At 35.5% G+C, this 17,605-nt stretch overlaps 1 protein-coding gene and 1 pseudogene across 5 annotated transcripts in view; one reads left to right on the top strand and one right to left on the bottom strand.

Annotated features, from left to right (window-relative positions):
* LRBA (LPS responsive beige-like anchor protein) overlaps positions 1–17,605 on the bottom strand; it is a 620,799-nt gene that overhangs the window by 92,288 nt on the left and 510,906 nt on the right. The gene's annotated exons all lie outside the window — the stretch shown is intronic.
* On the top strand, positions 8,934–9,050 carry LOC116149075 (small nucleolar RNA SNORA11; annotated as a pseudogene).

Genomic DNA, 17,605 nt, shown 5'->3' with positions numbered 1-17,605 from the left:
TGACCTGTTTAACCCCAAACCGGGCCCCATGGTGTTTTTTTCAACTAGATTTTTTTAAAAGCAGCCTGGGCGCTTATCAGTTTGACCATTCCCATACTTACTTTGTTAATCATCTTGGTGATTAAAATCCCATGATCTATTTTTCTAGCTGATATACACGGGCCACCATGCTTCATTACAGAAAATCAAACCATATACTAATAATTGTACTATAAATCCAAGCTCTGTATCTTTAAGGGGCTCAAATTCTACTCTGATTATTTTTGTGTTTCTAATGTCATACTCCCTTCAATGGCTGCCCTAAATTGCAAATATGCCTCAGTTTCTTTCTCAGTAGACTGTCTGGCTTTTGCCTTTAAAAAGAGAACATTATGCATTTTTTCTTGACTTTCTTCTCCACTGTAAAATGTTCGTATTTTAACCCTCCTGCTCCTCTTTACCCTGTGCTTTGGGGTAAAAAGTGTCCTCCTATCTCCTGAAAATATGCTATGTGCCTGGTTTCCAATTTTTCCCCTTCTAATTTATTCTTCCTCTGAGACTATTCAGATTTTGCTACTAGAAAGAATCTTTTCCTTAATTCCCATTCATCCTGGAATCATTTCTTCTTTCATTGGATATTCTACTTCTCAAAAGAAGCCATATTCACTCACTCACTCTGCAATCTCTTCACCCCATCACACCTCAACTCCTTTAAATCTATAATTCCATTATACTCTATTGAAATTTTCTATTAAAGGTGCAAATATCCTCCCCTTTAAGTCTGAAAATTTTCTGCCTCTATGAAGGTGAACTACTGTGGCGAAGACTATTTGTCATTCAATAGCCACTCCTACTTTCTTTAATAATAAAAATCTTAGGCAGAGACACATTTACCACTCTTCCTTCTAACTTGATGAGGCCATGTGACCAAGTTATGGGTACTGAGATATGAACAGAAGTAACATGTTCCACTGCCAGGTTGTCCATCTCAAAAAGAACGGGCATGTTTCCTTTCTCCCTTCCTGCTGGCTGGGAAGTGAAGCAAACTAGACCCATCTTGGGTCTAGAGAGGGCAGTCATACTCTACAACCAGCAGATTCCCTCTCCAACTTTAGGCTCCTCTTCTCTGTGTATGAGACAAAAATAAGGAGACCCTAAATAATAACACCAGCAATACATTAAAAGTTCTGGGTATGCGAAAGGCAAATAGTAACACTGCAAGATACAGTGGCTTAAACATGACAGAGAACAACTTAGCCTGTACCATGACTAAATACACCCAGTGCACTGGTCAGTATCCTCATAGGAATCAGAAGGTACAATTAGACTGGATTCTTCTTTTTTTCTTTTTTATTGAAGCACAGTCAGTTTACGATGTTGTATCACGTTCTGGTACACAGCACAACGTGTCAGTCATACTAGACTGGATGCTGATGAAGATGCTATTCACATACAGGGTCAAGGAAACCAACAAGCCATTCTGAGGAACCTGCAGACTCACGATGAGAGAACATTACAACCCACAGGCCTCAAGGAGTAAGTGAATAATATTACTAGTAAACATCTTGACATATAAACTGGTCCCAGGCTGGGATACTTGGAAGAGAGGAAAGCTAAATACTCTGGAGAGGTTTACTATCATTCAAGGATTCTAACAGGTAAAGGTTCTCCTAAAGATGAACTCACAATCCAAAATTACATGTATGAGGGAACAGACCATCATGAGTAAGAGGCATCCAACAGCACAAACAGAACTACAGATGACAGCAATATTGAACAAGGCTTCTCAAATAAACGTTTTAAGTTATCAGAGACATATCAAAGAATGAGAATATAAGGAAAGGAGACACAGTTTTTTTTAAAGTCAGATTGAAAAAGAACCAAACAGAAATTCTAGAAATGAAAAAACAGCCACTAAGTTTATACTGGACTGATTAAATAGATTTGAAATAGCTGAAGAGTCAGTTAGTGATTTAAAAAATGTGAAGAAATTACAAGAATGGAGCACAGAGAAATAATACAGTGGAAAATACAAGAGATGCTTCGTAGGCATGGAGGAGAATGAGAAAGAATCTTATATCTAAAAGGAATTCTACCAAGAATAAACAGAGAATGGGGAGGAGACAATATCAAAGTGATAATCCTGAGAACTTTCTGGAATGTTTTTAAAACACAAATCCTTAGATTCAAGATGCAAAATAAGTACCAAGCAGAATAAATAAAAATAAATCTGTTTGAACACATTATTATAAAACTGCAAAACCTGAGACACTTGGAAAAAATTTTAAAGCATTCTAAAAAGGAACAGCTGATAGATCTTACAACAGAGATTTCTCAACAGTAACAACAAAAGTGAAAAGTTAATGCAATAATAGTATCTTCTAAATACTAGGAGAGAAAATAATAGTCAACCTATTAGCTAAGGAGTGAGATAAAAAAATCATTTTATAAACAATCAGTTTCTACTGGATAGCACAGGGAACTATTTCAGTATCTTGTACTAACCTATAATGAAAAAGAATATCAAAACGAATATATGTATGTATATGTATGACTGAAGCATTGTGCTGTACGCCAGAAATTGACACAATACTGTAAAATGACTCTACTTCAATAAAAAAGAATACAAATTTAAAAAATCATTTTAGATTAAAAAAAAACTACCCTGCCAAACAAAAAACATTTCTGTAGCTTTACACTGTCCATGGGCTACTGGTTTGTAACTTCTGCTGTACACCCAAAACTTAAATCATCTAGCTTCCTCCACCTGGGTATTGTACCAACATCTGAAACTCAACCTATCCAAGGATGAACATGACAATATATTTCCAAAACCTTCTCCTCTTCATGACTTCCCATTTCTTTTAAATTCACCACCATCATCCAGTCACCTAAAGTCAAAACGTTAGAATACTATTTAACTTCTATTGAGATACAAAATCCTACAAATTCTACCTAAATATTTCTTTGTCTTCTGTGTTACTCACTCCTACGGCCACTATTCTACATCAGGCTCATATTATTTACAAGTGTCAACTGTCCCTACTCCATTCAATCCTATATGAAGCTACTAGAGTAAACTTCCTAAATTGGAACTTCAGTCATACCCACTCTGCTCCACAAAATCCTAAAATGCTCTTCTTTGAGCACAGAATAAACCCAATTCCTCATCATGGCATTCAAGTCCCTCTGAATATCTGACCTCAAACTCCCTTTTTGGTCTTAAGTACCACCTACTTTCTTCTTTACATTAGTCAAACTGGGTCACTGTTAACCAAAATAACTTAACTCTCTTCAGTATCTCTGTATATGTTCTTTCCTCGGCTGAAATTTAATTAAAATTAAACAGGTACCTACTGAGGGCTTTTGTGTGAGACACTTGGGTTCAGCAGCAGGGAGGTGGGGAAGGGGTAGAAACAAATTATTCACTCATTCACACCCAGTTCTTTGCCTGAGTCTCATAAGGAAATGGCCACAACTTCTTCTTCTTTTCTTCTTTCCCTTAGTTAACGCTCTCACACACATTTCCACCTGTCAACTAAAGTGTTCACACAGAAACCAGATAATCATCCCTAAGGGAAATGAAGAAGGGTTTATTGCACTTCCTGGGTAGCAGAGCAAAATAACATACTCCAGGTTCTCTCAGATCTAGGATCCTGTTAATATTACAGTGTGACCCTGGGCTATCAAAGAGCCTGCCGACAAAAGATAACATCATTATCATTATGTCATTTTCACCAAAGAAGTAAATAAATGGTTTCTGATTTACTTTTAGTTGATCATAAAATTAAAATATTCCACATCCCATGCATATTTATAAATTATGTCTTTATTCTGATTAAATATATTTGTGTAGGAAACTAGAAATGCTGTTCTTACATGATGGTTCTAAATTACTCAGGAACGTCTACTTTGGAAAGGTAAGATAGTTTTAAGATGGATTTTGAAATACAGAACATATAAGATAGTGAAACAAGTGGTGAATTTTCTCTGTTTGATGGCACAGTGTAAAAGAGACATTAAAATGAGAGAATCATTTTGTTCATTTCCTGAGAGAACAATGATCTAATCTGGATGAACAGTTACACAACTAAAAAAGCAGGGATTTACAGCAGGAAAGAAAATTAAGGGTTGTCCAATCTTTGGCTAGATGTTCAAAGTCAGTTTGAACTTTAACCACTGTAATCTAGTGATTTTTTGTGGATTTTTGATTGTTCACTTTTTGTAAAAACTGGTTTTATTTTTGTTTACATTTTGCTGCTAACTGCTTAGATTGGGGGTTGGCAAACATTTTCTACAAAAGACCAGATAGTAAATATCTTAGGCTTTGCCATACAATCACTATCACAATTACTCAGCCTTGCTACTGTAACCCAAAGGCAGCCGTAGACAATATAAACAAATAAACATGGTGGCAAATTTTCCAAAAAAAAAAAAAAGCTTATTTACTAAAACAAGCAGCAAGCTGGATTTGGCCCATGGGCCATAGTTTGCTAATTCCTGTTTTAGACTCATAAAAACAATTTTTAAATAAATTAGTTGAAGTTTGATCTTTCTCCAATTAAAGAAGCTGATTAGGTTTAAAACCCAAACCAGTAAAACCCCAAAGCCTAGCAGATGGCCCTAATGATTCTGGAAACATGCATTCCATCTAGTCCCTGGTAGTATTTTTCTTCTCCCTGCTTCACTGACATCTGAGACTGTCTCAGAAGACTTCCAGTCTGAAAGAGAACAGCCTCCTCCAAAGGGGAATAAAAACCCAGTCCAGCATCATCTCTGAGTTAGGATCTCCTTAAGATTCAAAAGGCGCTGACCAGGCCAACAGTAACAGTGGGTAAGTCACTTATTTTTATTACTAAGCCTCAATTTCCTCAAAGCAGATCTACAACGGGAAAATAAAATGAGTTACTATATAAAGGAATGCCTAAAACAATGCCTGGCACATAGTAGGTGTTCAACAACGGACAGTTCTCTTCTCGCTACCACTTCCCCTCCTTACCCACAAAACCCCTGGATCCTAAGTTCATTCATTTATCCTACTATTATATATTCATTTAGGACTTACCATGTGTGTTAGGGATTGTGCTTAACTGAGAATACAGCAGTAACACTGACAAGGTCCCTGTTCTCATTCTTGTGGGAAAACTGACATTAACACATACATTATTCAACAAGACGTTAGATAGTGATTAGTGCTACAAACAAAGTGATTAGATACAGAGTAATTGAGAATTTTGAATAGAATGAGCAGGGAAGGTTCCTCTGGAAAGGTGGCATATGACTTGAGACTTAAGGATAAAAAGCAGCCCAATAAGTATTTGGGGAAAGAGTATTCTAGATGAGCTAAACAAGTACAAATTTCTAGAGGTTAGAAAGTTTCTAATATGCTCAGTATCAGAAGTGAAGTAGGACTCATCTCCTGAAATAGCTCCTGACATTGGAGAATGTCAGCCACTGTTCCATCCTCATCATGTCAGACAACAACACCCCTTTCTGCTTTGTTACCTTTGCAGCCATTTTACATTCCTGCCAGCAGTGTAGAAGGGTTCCAGTTTCTCCACATCCTCACCAATACTTGGTGTCTTTTTTTTAAACTATATATAACAGCCATCCCAACCTGTGTGAGATGGTATCTCATTGTAGTTTGATCTGCATTTCCTTGATGAATAGTGATTTTGAGCATCTTTTCATACACCTGTTGGCCATTTGTTAGCGGGAAGCATTCATTGGAGAAATATCTATTCTATTCTTTAGTCCATTTTTAAATATTTATTTTTAAAAATTGAAGTAGTTAGTTTACTTTTAAAAAACATTTAAAAATTATTTTAGCCCATTTTAAAATGAGGTTATTAGTCTTTCTTTGTTTGTTTTTTTCTTTTTTCTTTTTTTTTTTTTTTGCTATTGAGGTGTAGGAGTTCCTTATATAGTTTGGAAATTAACCGCTTATCTGATGTATAGTTTGAAAAAAACTTCTGTCATCCCATAGGCTACCTATTCATTTTGTTGACTGTTTCCTTTGCTGTGTGGAAGCTTTTTAGTATGAGGTAGTCTCCTTCATCTATTTTTATTTTTGTTGCCTGTACTTTTGGTGTCATGTCCATGAAATCACTGCCAAGATTAATGTCATGAAGCTTTTCCTCTATGTTATCTTCTAGGAGTTTCATGGCTTCAGTCTTACATTTAAGTCTATAATCCATTTCGAATTGATTTTTGTATATGGTCTAAGCTAAGGGTCCAATTTCATTCTTTTGCATGTGGATATTGTTTTCCCAACAATATTTATTTAAGAGGCTACCCTTTCCCTAGTGGATAATATTGGTAACTTTGCTGAAGATCAGCTGACCATACACGCATGGATTTATTTCTGGGCTCTCTACCTGGTTCAACTGGTCTATATATGTCTGTCTTTATGCCAGTATCACACTGTTTTAATTACTGTAGTTTTATAATATATTTTAAAATCATGAAGCATGATGCTTCCATTTTTATTCTTTTTTCTCAAGATTACTTTGGTTATTCAGGGTCTTTTGTTGTTCATATGAATTTAGGATTGTTCTTTTGTACTTCTGTAAAAAAATGACACTGGGATTTTTGACAGAGACTGCAAGGAACCTGTCAATCACTTTGAGTAGTACGGATATTTTAACATTAAGTCTTCCACTCCACAAACATGTCATTTGTTTGTGTCTAATTTTTTTTATCAGTGTTTTGTAGTTTTCTGTTTATAAATTTTTCATCTCCTTAATTAAGTTTATTCCTAAGTATTTTATTCTTTTTAGTGCTATTGTAAGTAAGATTGTTCTCCTAATTTCCTTTTCAAATAGCTCATTGTCAGTGTACAGAAAAGCAATTGAAATTTGTACGGTAATTTTGTTTTCTGCAACTTCATTGAATTCATTTCTTTGTGTGGAGTCTTCAGAGTATCTGTAAATAAGATCGTGTCATCTGCAAACAAGAACAATTTTATTTCTTCCTTCTCAGTTGTGTGACCATGCCTATCAGCCTTTCTGAATTTCCAGAAAATCTGAAATCTGGAATATCTTTACTATGAGCTTCCCAAGGACATTATGAGGCTCCAGCAACTAGTAAGTGAAAGCTATTTGTAAAATGTCAAATACTGTATGAATTTAAGTTATATAATCATGCATTCTTTGGTTATGATTCATAAATCTCATACCTAAAATATTACTATTATAAATGTTTTAACAAGAATAAAATCTGTTTAGGAACTGTACCTTTATATTTATTAAAGTTGCTTTTAAATGTCATTAGACTTCAAGGCAGAAACATTGCTAGTTTCAGTAAAAGTGCTTTAAACACTTTAGTGTTAAGTATTTTAATATAGTCCACCAAAATGCAAACAATAGAGCAACTATATTAGTTCATGCAGTGCTCTACACATGGAATCCTGGGTCCATAATTAAGCATTTAGGGTAACACTCATAAACTATACAGTGTGCAGTAAACAGGTCTACCAAGTAAATTAAAGAACCCCTATACTATGATGCAAACTGGGACTTGATTTTAAATCTTTAGAAACAGAGGATTGTTTTAATTCTAGAAGTGCGGGAGGAGAAAGTCACATCCCTTAAACAAACAGTACATCAAGTCTCTATAAGACCTCCAATTTCCCACATGACACATGCCCATTTAGGAGCTCACAGATCAGGTTTCATAAAATAATACACTGTAAATAACATAAGTAATTAATCATGATTGTAAACCAATGCCCCTATTAACAGGAGCTGGGAGTCTATCATATCTATTTTAAATTTTTGTTCATACCAATTTATAAGTGCCTTATTCCTGCTGGTCCCAATGAGGACACCAGGTAGAACTTGTATTTGGCCACTTGACAATCACCTGAATTCAAAAATCTTAAGTCCATATCTTCTTAAATTTCCCGTATCTTGCCATCATTCTGAATAGCAGTCAAAATTATGTCACTCGTTAACAAGTAACAAAACATTATTATTAGCACGATTCCCCACTTCTTATGTATATAAGACTGGTAATAGGCCACCTGCCCACTTTGGTTTTTGAACTCCAGAGAACACCGATCTTCTCATCAAGGCAGGGAAGATCATGAATTTTTTTTTTTTTTTCTCATTTACTCCTCTCTGCTTGACTGGACAGTAATCCCTAAAAGGGACATGATAATAACTGCTGCTTTTCATACACTGGTCATAGTCCTTCATGGCCTCTATTCTGTGCCTGAGCAAATCATCATATTTCCAGATAAAAATAAAACACAGGTTTTTAATGATTTTTATTACTTCCTAAAGTGATATAACTTCAGAAATCTTAATTGTCTAAAGAATGTAAATGGATGTATACTCCCCAGATCAACTTTCTAAAAAGTAAGTCCAGATACTAAAAATAACTTCAAGATGTGGAATGCCGGGAAATATCAAGAGCAGACCAGGCAACTTGTGTGCGACCGTCAGAGATGGGGAGACTGACTCTGAGCAAAGCTATTAGGCTGCCTTAGAGACCAGAGAAGAAAGAGCCACAGGAGTGCTGGTGAACAGAACTTACAGCTGCAATCTAAAGGCAAGTTTAGCATACACGGAGCATAGGAAAAACTTGCCATATACACTACATATCTAACGTAGTAAAAACATTGCCACGTGAGGAAAGCACAAATGTCTTCAAACAGAATGACAACAATGTTACAAATCTAACTACTGTATGTCTTAATGATCATTTGGAGAATAAAATAATATGCTAGATTCAGAATATAAAATTGACTAAAATAATTTCTTAGCTATCTTATTAATTACATACTACTAATTACATACTATTAATGACTATAATACTAATATTTTAATATATTGCCATTAATTTACCCGTTAGTAAAATACACTAATAACAAACCACTACATAAAAGTAAATATTAGACCCAAATTCACTGTAAATGCCTATATACAAGAATTCCATAATAAGAAATATCACCAGCAAGGGGCCTGAAGAAATGGCTCCTCTGTTTACAACCCACCCAACAGGAATCTGGGTTCACTGTGCCAAGGGGCACAAAACTTGGGGTCCTCCTATGAACACACCCTACACATGTCCCCCTGCACCTCCACGTGGCTGCTGGGCAAGACAAGAGGGACAGGACTCAATATTGGAAGAAAAGCTGCAGTATTTAGTGGCGGAATTTGCCACCTAGAGCCTGTCTGGTCCATGCATGGGTGGGCCATGAGTGGTCTTACAGACAAGAAGCCTTTGAACCTTGTTTCAAGGGAAAAAGGAAAGAGATTCCATGTGCCATTCTGGAGTAGTGACTTTTTTTAGAGCAGTGAAAATACTCTGCATGATGTTATAACGATGGATATCTATGTCATTATATTTTTGTCCAAACTAAGATGCGCTGTGGACTCTGGTGATTACGATGTGTCAAAGTACATTCATCCTTAGTTAAAAAAAAAAAAAAAAAACTACCACACTGGTAAATTAAAATAATCACTATGCATATGTGTGGAGAGGGCGTATATGGGAAATTTCTGTAACTTCCTCTCAAATTTGTTGTAAACCTAAAACTGCTGAAAAAAAAAGTCTTGAAAACAAGAAATCTCAGGGTAGATATTTTTGGCAAAATTTTGGTTTCAGTTATATACATATATTATATATGTGTGTGTTTGTTGGATTGTGATGTAAAGTTTATTTTTTAGGTCAAAAAGGTTTGCAAGCCACTGTAGTCAAGTAACAATGGCAAAAAAAAGCAAAAATTAACCTCAGAAAAAAAATTATATCACCAGAAGCTAAAAATTTGAGTATCAAACATTTCATAGTCAAAGACAGGCCTCCGATCTTAGTAAAAAGTCACATAACCATGTTATTAGTTGAAAAAGAAATTAGGTTGGAAACGGTTCAAACAAAAAGCAAATAAAACAAGCAAAAAACGTCCAAAATGACCATCATTACTGGAAACATAACTCATAGCATATGCTCTGACGACAAATGAGCAGTGCCACATTCTTTGTGAAAAACATCTTCAGCTGCACTATAATTAACTCTAGGAAGATATGCTGGGCTTCTTGGCTTTGTTTTCTAATACTACTCATATACCACTAGTTATTATGTTGCCAAATAGCATTCATGAAGGTAAATAAAAAATAAACCATGAAATCCATGGATAGAGGAAAAAACAACAACAAATAAGTAATTCAGGATCACAACCTCAATGCTCAGTGGCACAGGGTCAAGCCAGCGTTATAATTGTGAGCGTCACTCGACTCTATTTATAATAGTATTTCCAAAGTACCTGTGAGCTAGCCCTCAGCAAAGTTAAGAGTTCTTCTTTCCCCTTAATCATTACTTTCCTTTCAAAATAAATGCAAAACTAAAATAGTCCACACAGTCTAGCAGATTTGAAAACCGTCTAACTCAGGATCACTTAGGAAGTTTGTTAGAAAATTACTCTCGGGTCTAATTCACTAGACGTCCGGGATCAATTTTAACAAGCATGCATGGGATGCTGGTAGCTGTATTCCTAATAAACTCTTAAACACTAAAATTTTGAGAACTTCCAACTAAAAAGAAAATTCATATTTTACATAAAATGCACACATTAGTAATACAAAAAAAGACACCTTTTCACTTTTCTTAATTAAGCACACTTTGCTTTTTTAACACTATTCTTTAGGAAAATAGCTTGAAAAGATAAACTTAAGTGGTCTTAATCTAACAGACTCTTGTAAAGGTACCAATATGATTTATGCCTAACTCTAAAACTCCTAAAACTTTTCCTAAGATAATTTAAATCCCTTTGCACAACTTATGAATTAAAATGGCAACTGGTGTGCTTCTTTTTAAAAACTGAAATATAATTCATACGCCATAGAATTCACCCTTTTACAGTGTACAATTCAGTGGTTTTAGTATATTCACAAAGCTATGCAACCATCATCACTAATTTTCATTTCATTACATCACAACAAAAAGAAACTCCATACACATTAGCACCCGCTCCCCATTTCCCCACCTCCACCTGCTGGTAACCACTAATTCACCTTGTCTTTCTTTGGGTTTTCCTATTCTGGATATTTCATGTATAAATGGAACCATATAATATGTGGTCTTTTGTGTCTGGATTCTTTCACTTGCATAATGTTTTCATGTACATCTATGGTGTAGCATGTATCAGCTGACAGACATTTGGGTTGTTTCCATTCTTAGGCTATCATGAATAATGCTACTATGAACAATAATGTATATATTTTTGTGTGGAACTATGTTCACAATTCTCTTGGGTATATAGCTTGCCCTCTGTATCTGCAGGTTCTGATCTACAGATTCAATGAACTATGGACCCAAGTTGAATCTGCAGATGCAGAACCTGACTTATACAGAGGGCCAGCTGTAAGGGACTCAAGCATCAGAGGACTATGCTGTCCAGGGGGTCCTGGAACCAATCCCCTGTGGATACTGTATATCTAAGAGATGAATTGCTGGGTCATATCGTAACTCTGTACTTAACTTTTTGATTGCCTATCAATAATTGCAAACAATGTGTCTAAAAAGGTGGCAGTTTCTCTATACCTTTGATAGACATCAATGTACACACTCTGCTTGATGTTTTAAAATTAGTTAAGGACTTGATGGCACCACTTGTGCAACTATGATTTATTTTGCAGTCCCCAAAACAATTCAGGTGGTTTCATACTTTGTCTCCATGGAAGATCCAAAAATAATTTTCAATGAGAAAAATAAAAAATGAAAATACAATATACAAACATACAATTTACAGGTAAAAGAACTGAAGGCAACTAATTTTAACAAAGTTTAAGCGTGCTAAGGCAAGAGAGTAACCTTGAAGTCTTGCTTTTTTGCCAGCAAAGATTTGCTAGAAAACTGCTCAAGAAAGAGAGGAGATACACAGAAGACTGGAATGACACGAGAAAGCCCCTCTCTGAGGCCAAAAGGATTGCGGCTCTGAAAAGTTAAGTTGTCAATATTCATAGGGTTCTTGTGCTATTTTCCAATGCAAATTAAGCCAATAGTTTCTAAGATAGCTAAATTTAAAATTATCATAGACCTTCAAAAGTCAACAGTAGTAAAGAAATTCAATTGGGTCTTTAAAAATAATACAATAGAAAGTAATAAAAATGGAAAATGTGGCCTAAACTGCTGACACACTTTTTAAAACATTTCTAATACTCATAGGAGCCAACCCACTCATGATAACAACAAACACAGAAATGAAGAGCAGAAATTTTGTGGGCAGCCAAAAAATGATGGTAAACAAGTATTAAAATATGACAAGATGATTTGTACTTGCAACATCTACGCAAACTCTACTTCAGCTTTGACCAGATCTACTGATATCTGTTTCTGGTTTTAGATACATCCAGAAAAAGAATACTTAGTAACTCATTTCAAGTTAGCATTTCTTAAGGATGATTATATGAACATTAGCAAGGAGTACTGCATGCAGAAATCAGACAGTATTGTTCAAAGTGGTGCTAAAAAAGGACACTGCTCTTTAAAAATACATTTACTTATGTCACCAAAGGAAAAATTACTTAAAATAATAACTATTTTGGGGTCAATTTTCTTTCTTTCTTTTTTTTCATTTTTTGTTTGTTTTGGAGGGAGGTAATTAGGTTTATTTATTTACTTGTTTATTTAGTGGAGGTACTGGGAATTGAACCCAGGACCTTGTGCATGCTAAGCATGCACTCTACCACTGAGCTATACCCTCCCCCCTGGGGTCAATTTTCTATAGGCATCTTAAAAAAAACAACTTTTCAAGGTCACGAGCACTTACATAATTTATAGACGTTTGCCATGTAGGCATCGTATAACTCTTAAATGACTGAAGCATCTCAGGGCAATGAATGCATATGAATAAAAGGTATATGAAGGACCAAGAGCATCACTGCTGTATTCTTGGTACTTGTAACACTGAAAAAGCTTATCAAAATGGAGGTAGCAACTGCTAGCTTCCTGAGGGCAGAGTTTTTAAAAGTGTGCTTAAATCAGAGCAAGATGCTATCAAAAATAATTTCTAAATGCCAAACTGTCAATCCCCAAGTATCCGCCTTACAGGCGGTGGAAAGGGGATGTTTGTGTGGCATTACAATGTGGCAGGGATCGTATGTGTAGCTTAAAAAATATTTAATTTATTTTAAGAAGATATCTATTGCTTACTGTTTCCTCACTACAAACATTAAGGAACAGTAGTGCAGTTTTCCTACCTATTTAAAAGGCTGTGAAACACTGATATACACAGAACCTTCTTTTCTGAAGATCTTTAAACTCAGAACATATACTTAGGAGTGTGATACGCAGACCCTCCTCTCTTTTCCTGCCTCCATCCACCTTTCCCCTTTCTCAGCAAATGGACAGAAGGGCAGAGACTGTGGGCTAAGGTTCAGAAAAGGTGACTAACTTCCTCTGGGTTGATGCTTCCTTTAAACATAAAGCCAACATTAAACCTTACAAACTAAACAAAACCAAAAACACATTCAGGGGACTACAACGAGAAAGAAATTTTGTACCTTTAAAATGCAGACTTACACAGAGATCTACATTCAATATATTGTAGTAACTTATGGTGAAAAAGCATGAAAATGAATCTCTGTAGGTTCATGTATGACTGAAGCATTTATGCTGGACACCAGAAATTGACACACTGTAAATTGACACAACATTGTAAACTGACTATACTTCAATTAAAAAAAAATATATATATATATATATATAAAAGTAAAATCCAGACTTAATTGTGGAGGAAGAGTAAAACAATATACATCTTGGTTAAACATGGTTACAGAAAAAGAACATACAATTGGTTAGATTTATAAAACACAAACTTCACCTAAACTTTCTCCCCACAAGAAAGCATTAAAATAAGGGAAAGTGAGGGTAGAAGGGGGTAAGGGCTTTAAATGACTCATTCAGGTCTATTGTGATACTATGAATTTTTCATGTTTTTGGTTTGCAGACACTTGGAACTGTCCTATAGGCTTTGTCAGCCATTAATAAATAAGACCTGCAGAGCACTGTTATTATTCTTAATCCCCAAATTAACAGGTACTATCTTTACTTTCTAACCTTTGGGTTATAAGTCTTAGATGATAAATTTCTGAAAGATGTTTACAAATCATTACTTGAAAAATGGAAAGCTAACATTCATAGAATATTCAGAAGGGAGTGAGTTTGAAAAATAACTCAAAATGCATATTCAAATAATTTCAGGCAAAAGATAAAACAAACAAAGAACACCTAAGTGGCTTTTCTTTTCCTTATGAAACATTTGCTGGAAATACTTCTTAACTTTTCCCACATTATGTATTGTCTTGAAGAAGTAGACCTGTGTAAATACAAAACTTACAAATCTGCGTATAAAAGCAAAAAATTCCCACCATTGTAAAACTTACAATATAGAATCTGCATTATAATCATATGTGGGCAAGAAGACTAAGGTACAAAAAACTGAAAGCCTTATTTTTTGCTGATCCAGCCAAAATACTGTGCCAACTTGTTTATTTTTTAGAAGTTGCTATTGTTTTCTTTTCTGCTTCAAATATTTGCATAAGTCTGAGGCATCTACCATACTAAAAGCAAAAAGGAAAAAAAAAATCATCAGAAAGATTACAAAGAGAGTAAAAGGAAAATAAAAGCGCAGTCAAGGAAATGGATAAAGAGGAAAAAGAGAAAAGGAAGATGGACAGACGTAGGAAGGAGGGAAGAGGGGGCAAATTGGCTTAGTCAAGCTCTCTTGGGACAGTGTGCTGAGTTACCAGACCAGAAATGAGGGGTTGAAAGCTACTACTGATAACTGGTGGAGGCTGAAAGTGCACTTAAGTGCTTGGTGTCTGTCGGAAAAAGAGGGAGGAGAGGTCTGAGACAGAGGATGCCAAGTGCATTCCCAGCCAGCAGAGTAAAAAGGAAGCATTAACAGTAGCCTCAGGGGAAGCTAAGCCGGCTATCCCACGAGCTGGAGGGCAAATGTGGCAATAGCAGTGAGTAGCAGCTGGATGAAGGAATAAAGGAGCCACAGGAAAACTGGCAGCTTTAGACAGGGCTGACTAGGTCCTGTCTTGATACTGAGAGGAACAAACTGTCTGGAAATAACACTGTCATCTTTCTGCTGCCGGTGGGTTACTAACCAGCAACTGGGAAGCAATAGGCTGAAATTCAGTTTGCCCAACTGTACTAGATTCTGATTTAACTCTGTAGGACAACCGCTCTGCTGAAAAGGCATGACTAAGATACTCTCAGTGTTTAGCTTTCCAATAATCAAAATCAGCTTTCTTCATAAATACCTAAATAGTATTTCAAAATATTTTAAATGAAGAAAAAAAATACTTAAAACACCCTTTGCTAACACTGTATTTCCTTAATGCTTTCCTAACATTTTTTTCATATAGCATAATTTAACAAACTAAAAAGGACACATCAATATGTGTATTAGTGACTCTATGAGACTCAAGAGAAATGAAAAGAATAGAAACATGAAAATCTTTAGAGAAACTGCTGAAATAATAGTCTCTCATATTATTTTCATTAATCTTTTGCCATTAAAATGTTCAAAATACTGTCAGAAGGCAATCTATATTACCTTTCTACAGTTTCAGAATGTAAGGTAAAATATTACAGAGTTCTTTTGAATAAATACCTGCTCAGTATTTCAGTATAATATCCAAAGATAAGATCACCAAACACAATATTTTTTCAAATTACTGGGCTTGATATATTTGATAAACTGCAATTTGTAATTGATTCAGTAAAACTCCCTTGGCCTGAAAGTCAGTCAGTTCTCTCTCTTCTTCTTCAGGATTAAGCCCATTTAAGATTGATGTTATGAAAACAGTTAGATCCTAGTCCTAGAAGAATTTCACACATTTAAGGAAATCAAGTTGAAAAGTAAGAAATCTCAATTAAGTTGTAAAAATTCCTATAGAAAAGGAATTTGAGTGGTGGGAGGGGCTGGAGCAGGAGAAAAGTTCCTCAGGGAAGTAAAATTCAAGATAGTCCTTAAACTACAGACAACATTTGGGTAAAAATTATTTGAAAACAGTGATATGAAAATAACACTAATATGAAAAGCGGAAGTAATAATGCAACTATATTTTTGTAGCATTACCATTGGAAAATTAGACTTGACAGCTATTCCAACTAGATTACAGAAAGTACTGAAGCTAAAGAAAGTCATGACTCTAAAGTAGGCTAGGAAGACGGAGGGGGGTGCGTATCTTAGTGTGCTCAGGCTGCCACAACAAAATACCCCAGACCTAGAGGCACAAACAACAGAAATTTACTTTCTCAGAGCTCTGGGGGATGGAAAATCTAAGATAAAGGTTTTGGCAGGGTTCAGCGTCTGGTGAGAACTCTCTTCATTATTTTTAGGACTTGCAGACTTCTGCGTCCTCCCATGACAGAGAGTGGTCTCTGGTGTCTCTTCCTCTTGTATGAAGACGTAAGTTCTATTAGATCATGATTCCACACTTATGACCCCTTTTAACCCTCAATACTTCCTTAAAGGCCTTATCTCCAACAGAGGTGGGTAGGGTTACAAGGTATGAATTTTGGAAGGACAATACAGTCCACAGCAGGGAGTGTCATTACAAGTTTCCAAACAAGTGGTAAAAGGATTAAGTGAGGTTGGATGCAATCAAATGCTTAAATTAGTTTATGAATATCATACAAGAGGAAGTATGAACTCCAAGAAGGTAGGGACTTCATTTTGAACCATTGTATCACAAGAGCTGCATTGTCAATATGGTAGCCACCGGCCAAGTGTAGCTATTTAAATTTAAGTTAGTTAAAATTGAAAATGCAGTTTCTCAGTAATGTTAGTGACATTTCAAGGACTCAAAAGCTACACATGGCTAGTGGCAGTCATGATGAATGGTGCAGAGTTCTATCATCATAGAAAATTTCAATGGACAAGACTGTTCTAGAGCCTAGAGAGGTATGTGACATTAACTGTTGGATGAAGAAAGAAATGTAAGGAACTATTAACATGCATGGTTCAAGGTGACTAGTGTTACGTGAAGGAATACGAATGATATCTGCAATTTATACTTTTTATGAAAGATACAAAAGAATCACTTGCAACCTAATAAGAGTCTCTTACCTCTACAGAGGCAGTAAAGTTTAACGCTATGAACATTTAAATTAAGAAGTATTTCTGTAGGAGATTAAGATAATCCTGTCCAGAATTTTGTTTTCTTATAATCTGAATCAAAAGAGGAATCAAACTTTAGAGACAAAGCAAGAGTGTGTCTCATACCCTCACTCCCATGTACCAGTCATCCTACTGAAGCCACTGTAAGTGGCAGGATCAATACTGCATGGGTTCATCAGCAAGTTCCTACCACAACGACTGTCAGTCTGTCGTGAGAATACTAGGATATGGATTTCTATTTTTGTGTAGATCATTTTTTTTTGGCCAATGGATGAGGATGGATGGCATATCTGTAACTAATGTTTATTTATTCATATAAGAGCTTCTAACTTTCAAGCACTTGGAAATGCACCAAGTTCAGTGCCATTACAAAGCATTCTGACTGGTAATTCCATCTTATACTTTGATAGTTTAGTAGATAATTTGATTATCACACAAATTAAATAAAGGAGGGTTCCTTCTGTAAGGGGTTATGACTTTTCTGCA

This window comes from Camelus dromedarius, chromosome 1 (genome assembly GCF_036321535.1).
Source record: "Camelus dromedarius isolate mCamDro1 chromosome 1, mCamDro1.pat, whole genome shotgun sequence".
Taxonomy (NCBI): Eukaryota; Metazoa; Chordata; class Mammalia; order Artiodactyla; family Camelidae; genus Camelus; species Camelus dromedarius.
The sequence above is the reverse complement of the archived record's forward strand: the minus strand, read 5'-3'. Positions and strand labels throughout refer to the sequence as shown.